We start from the raw sequence: 14502 nt of genomic DNA, 5'->3' as shown, positions 1-14502 counted from the left end.
ATGACAGCAGAAAGGTGATATCGGCTATGTTTTGGGGGTGCCTCACGTATCATGGAATGGGAACACTGACATATGTGGATGGAAATATGAACACCGACAAATATACTGAACATCATTGAAAACGCACCAGTCTAAAATTGTCCATATTTTCATCAAGATGGATTTCAGCATGACAATTATCAATGAATATAACTAATATGAAGTCGAAGGGCATGTCCAGTTGAAAAAATGCTTTAGAAACAAATTCCTCTCCACAGTATGATTCTTTTTTTCAAAATTTATCAACATGCTGCCACGCCATGAAAAAATCGCGAATTTCATTCTGAAATCATACTGACTGTGACATTAAAAGCAAGTGTATGAGAACCGATTCTCATTGCTTGACTAACGATTGTGAAACGAGGACAGAGATGCAAAGGTTGACACCACACGATAGAGAACGTGCACTAGGCATGATTCAGGTTGGCACCACCAGCAGGGATATTGCTCGACAACTTGGACTTGGCCACTCCACCATCGTTAGGCTTCATAGACCTTCAATGACCTTGGCAACAACATGTTACGACGCTATATCAGGATCGCCATATTGACCTTGTCCATATCAGAGATTGAACACTGCCGACTGCCAGGACTGCTGCACTAGTTCAAGGTTGACGTGTGGGTCATCAGCGCTGACTCCATGCGACGCCGTCTACACACTAAAGGGCTCCATGCTCGTCCTTACGTTGGACCAATTCTGACTGACAGACACCTTAATGAGCGTATACAATGGGCTAGCAGGCATTTTCAGTAAAGGTTACAACAATGGCATGGTGTAGTAGTCACTGACGAGTCACGTCTTCATCTACGTAATGCTGACGGCCGATTACGTGTTTGGCGTAGACGTGGTGAACGTTATGTTGATGAGTGTGTGGTTCAGACAGACCTTTGGGTGGTGGGAGTGTCATGGTCTGGGGAGGAATAAATTACAATCACAGGACTGCCTCCATGTCTGTCAAGGGAGAGTTAATGCCCTTTATTACCGTGAGCAGATTCTTCAGAATCACATCGTATCTGTCTTCAATCACCACCAAGATGTCCATACTTTTCAACAGGACATCGCACGGGCACACACAACAAGACTTTCCATGCAGTATCTTGCCCAGCAACACATCCAGGTTATTTATTGGCCAGCACAGTCGCCAGATGTATCCCCCATGGAGAATTTGTGGGACGAAATTGGTCAAAGTCTTTCGCGGCGACAACAGATGCGAAACATCCGGGAACTTGATGCTGCACTACTGCAGAAGTGGAATGCCATCCTCAAGAACTCTATTCGAACGCGTATATTGACTCAATGAGGAGACGTTGAACTGCATGTGTCAATGCAAATGGTGGTCACACGCGATATTGACTTTTCGATTTGACACCACATGTGTTAATCCTTTCTGACTGTGGAACGTTTCAATCAATGAGTGTCTTTTCTGTGTTGTCGTTTTTGTCAGTCGTCCATCTGTTATTATCCACTCCAAAAATATCAGTTCCTTACACGTGCTTTTAATAATCTGAACTTTTATAGGTGGTGCGTTTTCAATGATGTTCAGTATATATAAATGTTTTGAATGAAAATCTCTGGCCTGTCATCACCCAACACTTTACAAATCGACCCTGGACATTCCAGGAAGACAATGCTCCAAGGGCCAATCACAGGAAAACAGACAATGGTATCAGTACACGTCCATGGCCAGCCCAAAGTTCAGACTTAAATATTATCGAAAATGTCTGGAAAGTGTTAAAATGTCGCCTAATGAGGCGAGTGCAAGACATTTAACACCAAAGATGACCTCATGCGCGTAGTCGGGGAAATCTGGAGAGACTTTTCTCTTGTCTATGTAAGAAGCCTTTAGCACAGTATACCAGCCCGAATCCGACAGGTTTTGAGAGTAAGAGGTCACATCACCAATTACAGAAAATTTCGTTTCGAGTATTTTTTAAATTAAGAAAGTTATTAGCTCTTTTTTTGATATTCACTAAGCTGTCGTGACGTTATGAGAGTGCGAACTCATTTTGGGCAACTGACTGTAGATACTTGACTTTAATCTGTCTGTTTCTCCAATAATAGAAACATTTGGTTACATCAAACGATCTTTTGCTGGGGTTTCTGCTCTGGAAACAACCAGAACAGGCTATTTTTGAAGGGGAGTATTGGTCATTCCAAACGGATAAGTGACTCAAACAATATTCACGATTCACAAATAAATGTACAGTTTTAAAATGATGTCCTTACCTCTTGGTCTACACAGCTTCGGAGGATACACAACGAATGTATCCAGAAAGCAACAGTTGTTAAACCCAACACAGCATACATTAGTATCATGATATTATATGGGAACATGCAGATGTGCCGAGAATGTGATTAATCCCTGAGAGCGTGAACCATGATGTGTCCGTGCAACAGTGATATATTTGTAGCCAGCACTAAAAAAATAGTATTAGTCCAGACTGGCTCAAAGGGTCGTACACAGCCCATATTCTACGCTATTGAAGGTAAACTGGACTGTATGAGTATAAGGAGCATCCTTCAATACTCGGATGGACTTCAAACTTCATCCCAAGCAGACCATGCAACAACACAAAGGGTGTTCACGCTCCAGCTTGTGGCCAATCAAGCAGCACAAGCCAGACAACTGATTCTAACACAGCCCCCCCCCCCCCCGACAAGTCATCACGTGATCGTCGCCTTGCACTTACTGACAAAGACGTCGAGATAACAGTGAACAACGGTGACCAATCCCGGACTTTAGACAGCACCAATGAACGTACTGTTACATTTACCAACGAGTGGAAACGAATCTTCTCTGGAGCAACACGGTCACGAACAAAACGGTTGGTGCTATCTTAGGTCAGTGCAAATGACTCTTTTGACGTTGTTAAGGATGTAATTGTTGACTTTGCTAAAGGAAAAGGAGTGGACATAGTAAATATCTCACTGCTTAAACACTGGCAAGGATATCATCCAACGTACACGATCAGCATAAATGTATCAAGACAATGTGCTAAGATAATATTGAATGAAGAGACATTCTGGTTTGAGGATGTACTTTGTCGCGAGTGGGTGCCGAAGCAATACTGGTACTCACAAGATGTTAACTCACAAAATGATAAAGGAAAGCCATGGTAGAGAGTTACCAAGCAGCATCACTAATGACTCTACTCTTTGTACTTTTAACAGTACATCTCACAACCTTTGGTACGTGGAACATACGTGGTCTTGGTAACAGTGTAGACACCTTGAACCAGAAGCTCGACCATTATGACGTCATGTTCATCTGTGAAACCTGGCTTGATGAGTGTAGTGAGAGTATGCTGTCTCAAATTGATAAACGTTTTTGGTATATCAACAAACATTCTACAAGTGCATCAACAAGTCATAGAGGGTCTGGAGGAGTTCTAATGCTTGTCAGAAAACACATGAACTATAAGATATCTGTCATTGATATAGGTGGATGTGAACGTCTACTTTGTGTTCGACTAAAATCATGTGACAGTGAAGTTTATATAATTGGTGCTCATTTACCTTCATCAAATGTTTTAGACTCAACATATCTTGATGCACTTGACTCTGCAATGGAACTGTAAGATATCTGCTCTCAAACTGGTCAAACTATATTAATGGGAGACTTCAACACTGACTTAAGAACGCATATTGTGCCTGTGAAGAAGCGTGCTGCAAGTCTACACAGAGCCCTGACAGAGAGACAGCTATATTCTATTGTCCCTGTCGATGATGCAAAACAATACACATTCTCTACAAAGGATGAATTAACGAGGACCCTGATTGACTATGTGTTTGTCAGCAAAGATGACCTCCATTGTGTAACAGGATACCTGATCGACACTAGCGTAACCTACTCAGTGTCAGATCACCTTCCTCTCATCATATTCATGGATATACAAGGCAGCTATAAAATGTATTGTGGTCAAAAGCTTAACTGGAGAAAGGCAAGTGATATCGACCTGATGTTGTACCGGTATGAAACCGATGAACATCTTCGTGAAACTACAGTTGCCGTGTCTTCTTACTCCTCGCCAACAGAATACACCAACGCCTACAATGACATGATATAGCACAGCCTCCATGAATCAGCAAACATCAGTATTCCCTGCTCACAGTTTCGTCCTTATCTCAAGCCATACTGGACAAGAGATAATCTAAAGTCATATCATAACGAAATGAGGTCTTGACGGCGACAGTGGTGTGAGACTGGTAAACGCCACAGCAGAGAAGATGCATCCTACATACAAAGAAGCAAAACGTGAATTCGGGAAGCAGCATCGATGCTCGAAACAACGTCTAGCTGAAGATAAACTCAAGGAAATAGCACAATCTGCAGAACTGGACATTAATGAATATTATAAAACTACAAAGAAATTCTCTCGTGCCACGTCCCTGACGAAACGTTTAGTCGTTGGTGACTGTAAATATGATACTCCAGAGGATATATGTTCTGCCTTCAGCTCTCACTTTAGAACACTTGCAACGCCTGAGACGTCTGGAAACTTCGATCCTTGGTTTGTGATAAAGTGGCTAATATTGAAAAGTCCTACAGTGGAATAACGACAGATACGGAAAAGTCAGCTCTTGAAAAGCCATTCACGTCAGACGAGGTCTGGTCTGTTGTAAGAGCATTTAAACCAGGCAAATCGCCAGGACAAGACTGTCTTACAGATGAACATGTTAAACGGGCAGGACGTTCACTGTTTAAACATATTACAATCTTATTTAATGCAATTGTAAAGTATGAATGTATACCAACCTCGTATTACCTTGGTAAAATCCTTCCAATTCATAAGGACCATGGCAAAAGCAAATCAGATGTTAACCATTATAGGGAATCACGTTAACATCTGTGCTGAGTAAATTGCTCGAGCGACTATTGCTGTGCAGAATTGAAAACTGGCGAAGTGATAAAAACGATTTCCCACACCATCTGCAGTTTGGATTCCGCAGAAATGCTAGAGCAGAGACAGCTTGACTCAGTCTTAGTGAGAACATTGCATATTGCAATGAACGACATTCACCTGTGTATTGTGCCTTTCTGGATAATGCTAAGGCGTTTGATAGAGTTTGGCTTGATGGTCTCTTCTGTAAACTTTACGATATGGGTATAACCGGTAAGACATGGCGACTTCTACGCAATGTCTGCTCATCAATGGAATCATATGTAACATTTTCCTGCTGTGAATTGGATAGCTTTCCAGTCAAGCAAGGAGTAGGCCAGGGACGTGTTCTCTCAGCCTGGCTATTTACTGTATATATATATGACCTCATTTGTCAACTGGATAGCTCTGGGTATGGTCTTAATCTACCATGGGGTCATTATCCAGGTCAACTTTTAGCAGACGACACCACAATTACAAGTAGCTCCCCGCTTGCACTTCAAAAGCTGTTAGACATTGCTCATCAATACGCTTGTAAATGGAGACTAGTCTACAATGTGAGTAAGAGCTCCATATTAGTGTTCTCTCTTTCGCAAGGTGATATTGTGTGTCCTAAATTATTGTGTGGCGAAACTGAACTACCTCACAAAACATCAGTTATCTATGCGGGAGTGCTGTTCTCGTGTGGTGGTAAATCCATGGAGAAGACCCAACGTGCTTGTGAGAAGTTGAAAAAACTCGTCAATGTAAACCATAATCACGGACTTTACTTTGGAGGCTTACATCCGCTCGCTGCTGTACGAGTATTTCGACGCGTAATATTACCCTCTGCACTATATGGTTGCAATACCTGGGGTCAATTATCTCCAAAAGAATATGAAATGCTGGAAATGCCCCAAAGATATTTCAGCAAAAAAGTTCAAGGTCTACCCAAGCAAAACCCAAATGAAGTTGTGCTGGACAGCTTAAAGCTTATCAGTATACAATCCCATATTGACTCTCAATCTCTGCTTTTTATGGGTAAACTTTGTAGAGTAAGTTGCTGCTACTATTTTAAAGATGTGTTTATTGGCAGACTCGCGCAATTCAAATGTGAGTCTATGAGCGCTTAAAGATGTTTTTATTCACCATGCTTTAATATGTTCAGACTGGTTGAAAAGTACAATCTTTTCAATGACTTTGCTGAATATGTTGTTAATGGCAATATACTCAATAAATCCAAGTGGACTGGTACTGTGTTGGAGAAAGTGCACTGCGTGGATATGTCCCTCCTTACCAGCCGTATGATGAGACGAATGGACCTATCAAGATATGTCTCTATCAGATCTGTTGAACATAATAAACTGTGGCTGTTATGTCAACTTTGTCCCTGTAAATTTAAACAGCTGTCTCGTATTGTCTCACTTGCATCAAGAAGACTTCAATCAAAAGAATGCTGTTGTGGTACAGTTGCTCATGACATCATTAAGCATGTGTTCATATCTTGCCGTATCAATATAAAAGAAAGAAATGAACTGTATGAAAGTGTCATCGACATACTCGATGTAGATTGTTTTGTCAACTTGTGGGCAAACGATGATGGCATTATGATTACAATTCTACTTGGTGGTCTTCCAGAATGTGCTGCTGACATTGATTTTGATATTTGATGCAAAATAATGTTCCTGGCTGCTGATTTTATTTATAAATGCAAACATCTATTCGTGTAATCTCTTGTCTATCACCTGTACATTAAACCTGTCATAACCATTTAAACTGTACCCTTGTAATCTTCAATTGTGGAGGAAATAAAGACTATCTATCTATCTATCTATCTTTCTATCTTTCTATCTTTCTATCTTTTTCATTGTGTGTCAGTGTCGTGGCCAACCCTAGTACTCTTACAAAAAACACACAGAAACGTGTGAGGGATTTTATCATGAACTCTCCTACAAGTAGTTTTATCGGTCCTTACTGATGATCCTTTTTTCACAAATTATGACTTCAAGGTGCTTGGAATGTTTTATACCCATATTTATGCTTTATTATTCATCCAGTTTAAAGAATCCGCTATGAAACTAATCTCACACTGTCAGAGTTTCGTACTCGAAAGCAATGAGCATTAAGTGCGAGCAAACATTTGTCCCGGACAAAACTGTGAGGCCACTCTTTTATCTGTCATCAGTCTCACGTGTTCGGTGTAGGTATGCAAATTTGTCACATGCCTAACGATCAGTACACACGAATTGAATTTCAATTAATCATTCCCTGCACATGTTTATCATGTTTGTGGCCAGCGATCTGTAATATTCACCAATCAGTCAGGTGAAACATGCCGCATATTTTCATCTGAAACAAGTTTTAATCAGTAAAATACACTCTTCAAGAAAAGGAACGCATAGGCTAAAAAAGTGTACCGAACATATTTGAATGTACGTAAGTCGATTAAGCGTAAACAAAGATGAAGGAGATTCGACACACGGATGAGCATATGTAATGTTGTCTTTTTCAGCATAAACTCAATGCACATGTGTAGACACAAGGGGACGTTCAGGTCAGTACTGCTGACAGCAGCCCTTGCAGCCGTCACTGCTCGACATTTCTTGGGGAAATCTTTGCCATTCCTCCTGCAACGCGTTGGTAAGTTCTGCAAGTGTCTGATGACGATAGTGACGTTTACAGACGCGTCAATCATGTTCGTCCCGTACTCGATCGGGTTCAGATCAGGCGATTTGGAAGACCAGGGAAGGCCATTGACGTTTGTATTGGCGAGATAGGCACCTGTTACACGAGCTTTGTGGGGTCGAGCGTTGTCGTATTGGAACCGCTTAAAGGAGAATACGAGAGAATTGCAATAATTTGCTTGGTGAAAGATAAAGTCATCAGAAACATATACCAAAATTTTCAATTACAAAATATGAATATTTCTGTTTTAATCGCGAAAACAGTTCTGTTATCTGAGCTTAGGCCATTATGCATATTCCGCTGGAACTCACTTGACCTTTCCGCTCTTGACGTCATATGTGACAAGAGTCCGCCGTATTGCCAAGACCAAGCGCCTCAGTAATACAAATCGTGTTGTTTCTGTCGTTTTTGTAAATGGTACAATGGTGTATGGTTTCCTGGGGATGGACGGTATCCTCGAACAATGAAAAGAGCCACCATTTCTTCTGCTTTCCAAGTAGAAAGACAGATTTAGGCAGGAGAAATGTTCCAATCATTTCGAGTCAAAATGCCCAAATTAATTTAAAATGATTAAATATATGCCATAAATGCATAGTTTTGTCAACTTTGATATTATGTTCTTCATATAAGTTATACATATAGTTATGAGTTTACTAATGGAACATTTATGAGAACTTTTACTTCCTAATAAGATTTATATCAAGTACATAATATAAAAGTTGACAAAAACTATGCATTTATGGTATATATTTGAATATATTTAAATCAATTTGACCAAACTGGGTTCAATGACCAAATTTGCTAAGGCATTTTGTAGCTGGGGCAGTTCGACTAGTACCCATGAGATATATATGATCAAAATCAGTAAGAGATTTCACATGAGCTTGAAAATGTTTCGCTATAACGTTCGTTCCGGTTTGGAGCCCCAAATGCAGCAGTCTATCTGTAAACTTGCCGAATACAATGGCAAATCATGGAGTGCATGTTACATTCATTGTTTTCCATTTTGTTCAATTACGCACGTCGGCATCCAACTCGCTATTTGTCAAAATAGTTCGTGTCGTGAAAGTTGTTTTGTATTCTCATTGGCTGACAAGATGTCATTCTAAGGTTATGACCGAGCACCATAACTATTTACATAACCAAGAACTAGGGAATTATACATTGTCCTTACGAGTATTTTGTAATTCTCCAGTTTTCGGGGAATAACTTATCTGCGTCGTTTATACATGTATTATCTCGGCTCGATCAGGCTGGGATCTTGGGTGGAAACTTGATACGTTATTAATTAGGACAAGGATCTTAATATTTTTCAACAAAATAATTCCAGTGTAACATTTATAGCAAAAAATAAATTCTCTTTTCCCCGTCTGAAGCATAATCACTTTTTAAAATCGCAGACACCAATTTGACACAGAAGGAACTGCAATCACATTTTAAAAAATGTTTTCTTAGGGATTGGTCATTTATTTATAGGGGCGGGTGTGCTGGTTGGCTGTATTATATTTTGCTGACAAAAATATTCCTGATAAATTATATTGTCAATTTCTAAAATTATTTTGACATCAAGCGGTGCCTCCGGCTCCGTTTCACTGGATTCTTCTTTTTCATCTTCACGGGAATATTGTCATGCAAGATATAAAATCGGATCGTATCGATACGGTGTAACATCCATTTCTGAAATGACATCAGGAACATCTTTAATTGCTTCAAAACCCATGGAGTCTGTTAATTTGGGAGATAAAATCAAAGAGGAAGCCATCAGCAATAGGCACATATGACGTCATGTCACGTGGTTACCCCTCTGCTCATTAACTGTCGGGTGTTTCCGTAATAGGCAGAAATACGAGTACGTTTTATGTGTTTATTGGGATTTAACAAACTTTTTGTGAAATTTTAATAACGGAAGCTGACTTTTAGCTGGTTTTTTTCCAAATATGAAAAAATAAAATTACGTTAGTATTCTCATTTAAAGATTGCTAGAACCACCACTACCTCTCATCTACCCGTGTAGGACGTGGTTCCTGTCGAACGAGCTCGGCGCAAAACGTTCGTGTTGATGTCGATAGACTCGTCTCCAATCCCGTCGTTGCAGGAGGAAACGCGTTTCATAGCTGGACCAAACGAGTTCAATGCGTTCCTCAGGTTCATTGACTATAACCTGTTGCACCATTGGACACGTCGTTGTCGGTGTAGTCGTGTCTGGACAGGTCCAACTTTTGATCGATGTGCTCGAATTCCTACTTCTCTCTAACAATTTCTAATGGATTGCTCGGAAATTCTTCGAAGACCAGGCACCTATCCTGCAGTGTCCGGTGCTGTAGCAAATCGGTGACGTAGGTGAAACACCCGGATGAATCGGTCCTGAGCAGGTGTGGTCACCCTTCGTCATCCACTTTTGGGGACGATCTTTGGTGGTTATCTAGAATCGGTTGTGTCGATGTCATAATCGAGATATGGTGCTGTGGTGGATGTTGAAGTGTCTAGCAACGGCAGACTGGGACTCCCTAGTCTGTCGTACAGACCCTGAAGCAAATATATCCAAGAAAGCCCACGCAAGTCTAGAAAATGTGGCAAGTTTAGATTTCCTCAGCTTCCGGAAATGAAGAAAGTCTTAAGGCTCCTTTTCATTATATTATATTTTTTTTACTATGAACTTTTTTTCAGTAAAATATGTTCATTTCAGAGACCAGTTGTTAGTCTAGGGACTCCACTGCTTCCAAACGTCCAATGGCAATATTTCGGTCAGTAACATTCAATCTTGGCATTTTTTGTCTTCGTTTACGTCGTAAATTTCGTAATGAAATGATGAATTTGGTTTGGTTTTCTATAGTCAATGTCTCTATGCATGTTGTCGACACATTGCACGTGCATTACGTGGAAAACTTTTTCTGCGTGCACATTTCATGTATCGTTTTCATTTGTGATGACAAATGTTTTCAAACACATTTTGGGATTTTGGAAACACAACAACCACATCATGAATAACGGAATTCAAACATAGGAATTGTCTTAATGCCGACTGCTATCAAAATATATCGAAATAAACTGGTGAAAACGCCTATTCGTTTCTGTATAATATCAGGACAGAGATTTGTAAAACACATGCGTACAGTCCGTCAACGTATTATTCGCAACTATTTTCACTTGCATTCTGACATGTCCTGAGACTAGTCAGTAAGGTAAGCGTGGCCCTAGTTTGTGCCTACAGTTAACGTCTTGTCCACAGTTTGTCACTGGCGATCTAGATCCAATCATCTGTTGTTGCTAGGACTGCACGGTATTACCGGTATGTCGGTATATCGCAATGCGGCTTTCAAACCGTATTGCTATGTGTTTCTTCTCAGAACCGGTATATTGGGTAATATCCAGTTGGTAACATCATGAGCATCGATGTGTCAGATACGATTATTAGCTTCATCTAACTCAGCGAGCCAGATCCCCGATCTTATAAGATGCATCCTTCAACAAACAATTCGACAAACAAGATCAATACCCGTATACCAACGGGTTGAATTTCTGTGGATCTCCACGTAGATACGATAGATCGTTACTAATTTGGAGCAGTGTTCATGTATTTGGGTATATGGCCATTCATACACTTCACTGACTTCACTCCCGTAGATACCATGTGATACCATGAATACCATGTGATACCGTCCTGTGATACCATAAATAAATAGGCAACTAATTTCAATCTCAAAATACAAAGATAAATCTTATGTACTTACTTTACTTTGCACTCGGAACAATGATCACCAGAATAGAATGCTAACAGTGACTTCATATATACACAGGCTGTGATATAAACGATCCACCCACGTGTAACGTGAACATCTGGTCCATTAGTTATAGATAGAATATATAGCCTCGTAGATCCAGCATAGGTAACTGGGGACAAACTGATACTGATAAAGATACGCACTAGTTCCACATCACTGAGGGATATGCTCAAAGCGCATATTATTACCCCGGATAACCCAAGCTGCCTTTGAGGTGCTAGCCTCTCGTAGATGACTTATTCCACCGGGTACTTATTTCTGCTGGGTGAACTAGGGCAATTTTGAACAACATCCAACCCTTAACACCACGTCCATTTAGCTGCCTCGTAGAACAGCATAGGTAACTAGGGGGCAACATCCAACCCTTAACACCACGTCCATTTAGTTGCCTCGTAGAACCAGCATAGGTAACTAGGGGGCAACATCCAACCCTTAACACCACGTCCATTTAGTTGCCTCGTAGAACCAGCATAGGTAACTAGGGGGCAACATCCAACCCTTAACACCACGTCCATTTAGTTGCCTCGTGCCAGCGTAACTAGAACCAGCATAGGTAACTAGGGGGCAACATCCAACCCTTAACACCACGTCCATTTAGTTGCCTCGTAGAACCAGCATAGGTAACTAGGGGGCAACATCCAACCCTTAACACCACGTCCATTTAGCTGCCTCGTAGAACCAGCATAGGTAACTAGGGGACAACATCCAACCCTTAACACCACGTCCATTTAGTTGCCTCGTAGAACCAGCATAGGTAACTGGGGACAACATCCAACCCTTAACACCACGTCCATTTAGTTGCCTCGTAGAACCAGCATAGGTAACTGGGGGCAACATCCAACCCTTAACACCACGTCCATTTAGTTGCCTCGTAGAACCAGCATAGGTAACTGGGGACAACATCCAACCCTTAACACCACGTCCATTTAGTTGCCTCGTAGAACCAGCATAGGTAACTGGGGACAACATCCAACCCTTAACACCACGTCCATTTAGTTGCCTCGTAGAACCAGCATAGGTAACTAGGGGACAACATCCAACCCTTAACACCACGTCCATTTAGTTGCCTCGTAGAACCAGCATAGGTAACTAGGGGGCAACATCCAACCCTTAACACCACGTCCATTTAGTTGCCTCGTAGAACCAGCAGCATAGGTAACTAGGGACAACATCCAACCCTTAACACCACGTCCATTTAGTTGCCTCGTAGAACCAGCATAGGTAACTAGGGGGCAACATCCAACCCTTAACACCACGTCCATTTAGCTGCCTCGTAGAACCAGCATAGGTAACTAGGGGGCAACATCCAACCCTTAACACCACGTCCATTTAGCTGCCTCGTAGAACCAGCATAGGTAACTAGGGGGCAACATCCAACCCTTAACACCACGTCCATTTAGTTGCCTCGTAGAACCAGCATAGGTAACTAGGGGGCAACATCCAACCCTTAACACCACGTCCATTTAGTTGCCTCGTAGAACCAGCATAGGTAACTAGGGGGCAACATCCAACCCTTAACACCACGTCCATTTAGTTGCCTCGTAGAACCAGCATAGGTAACTAGGGGGCAACATCCAACCCTTAACACCACGTCCATTTAGTTGCCTCGTAGAACCAGCATAGGTAACTAGGGGACAACATCCAACCCTTAACACCACGTCCATTTAGTTGCCTCGTAGAACCAGCATAGGTAACTGGGGACAACATCCAACCCTTAACACCACGTCCATTTAGTTGCCTCGTAGAACCAGCATAGGTAACTGGGGACAACATCCAACCCTTAACACCACGTCCATTTAGCTGCCTCGTAGAACCAGCATAGGTAACTAGGGGCAACATCCAACCCTTAACACCACGTCCATTTAGCTGCCTCGTAGAACCAGCATAGGTAACTAGGGGGACAACATCCAACCCTTAACACCACGTCCATTTAGTTGCCTCGTAGAACCAGCATAGGTAACTAGGGACAACATCCAACCCTTAACACCACGTCCATTTAGTTGCCTCGTAGAACCAGCATAGGTAACTGGGGGACAACATCCAACCCTTAACACCACGTCCATTTAGTTGCCTCGTAGAACCAGCATAGGTAACTGGGGGACAACATCAAACCCTTAACACCCACGTCCATTTAGTTGCCTCGTAGAACCAGCATAGGTAACTGGGGACAACATCCAACCCTTAACACCACGTCCATTTAGTTGCCTCGTAGAACCAGCATAGGTAACTGGGGACAACATCCAACCCTTAACACCACGTCCATTTAGTTGCCTCGTAGAACCAGCATAGGTAACTAGGGGGCAACATCCAACCCTTAACACCACGTCCATTTAGCTGCCTCGTAGAACAGCATAGGTAACTAGGGGGCAACATCCAACCCTTAACACCACGTCCATTTAGTTGCCTCGTAGAACCAGCATAGGTAACTAGGGGACAACATCCAACCCTTAACACCACGTCCATTTAGCTGCCTCGTAGAACCAGCATAGGTAACTAGGGGACAACATCCAACCCTTAACACCACGTCCATTTAGTTGCCTCGTAGAACCAGCATAGGTAACTAGGGGACAACATCCAACCCTTAACACCACGTCCATTTAGTTGCCTCGTAGAGCCAGCATAGATAACTGAGGATATAATCCAACCCCTTCACAACACGTCCCTTAGTTGCATCGTAAAACCAGAACAAGCTCCACAAAGCTGTGTGATTTTAACTTAGTCATCTTTCAATTTATGTCAATCAATATTCCAACATCTCCAGCCTTCGGTGTTTACATCAAATTATTCTCTTTTTGTGATGTCGTATGGGATCCCTCTTGTGTTTTTAAACATAATCAATTTAAGAATTTATCTTGAAATAAACTGCCTGACCCGAAAAACATATACACCAATGTTATCTACTGACATGTTCGATGTTGATTCGAATATCAATATTGTGTTTTACACTTTTACTTTGCAGTGTTTCCGCGACTGTCTTCAGCCATTTTGATAACTTGGTTTTATTCTGTCAAATTCCATTGTCATATGCATACTTACATTGTTTAGTAGAACCTTTCACATGTTACAGTATCGTTTCCTTCACAGGGTAATGATACATTTCTAACATGATAAAATGATAAAATAAAGCCTTGATAGC

This window comes from Haliotis rubra, unplaced genomic scaffold (assembly GCF_003918875.1).
Source record: "Haliotis rubra isolate DU_JTF1 unplaced genomic scaffold, ASM391887v1 Scf965, whole genome shotgun sequence".
NCBI classification, from domain to species: domain Eukaryota; kingdom Metazoa; phylum Mollusca; class Gastropoda; order Lepetellida; family Haliotidae; genus Haliotis; species Haliotis rubra.
This window is presented reverse-complemented; position numbering follows the sequence as displayed.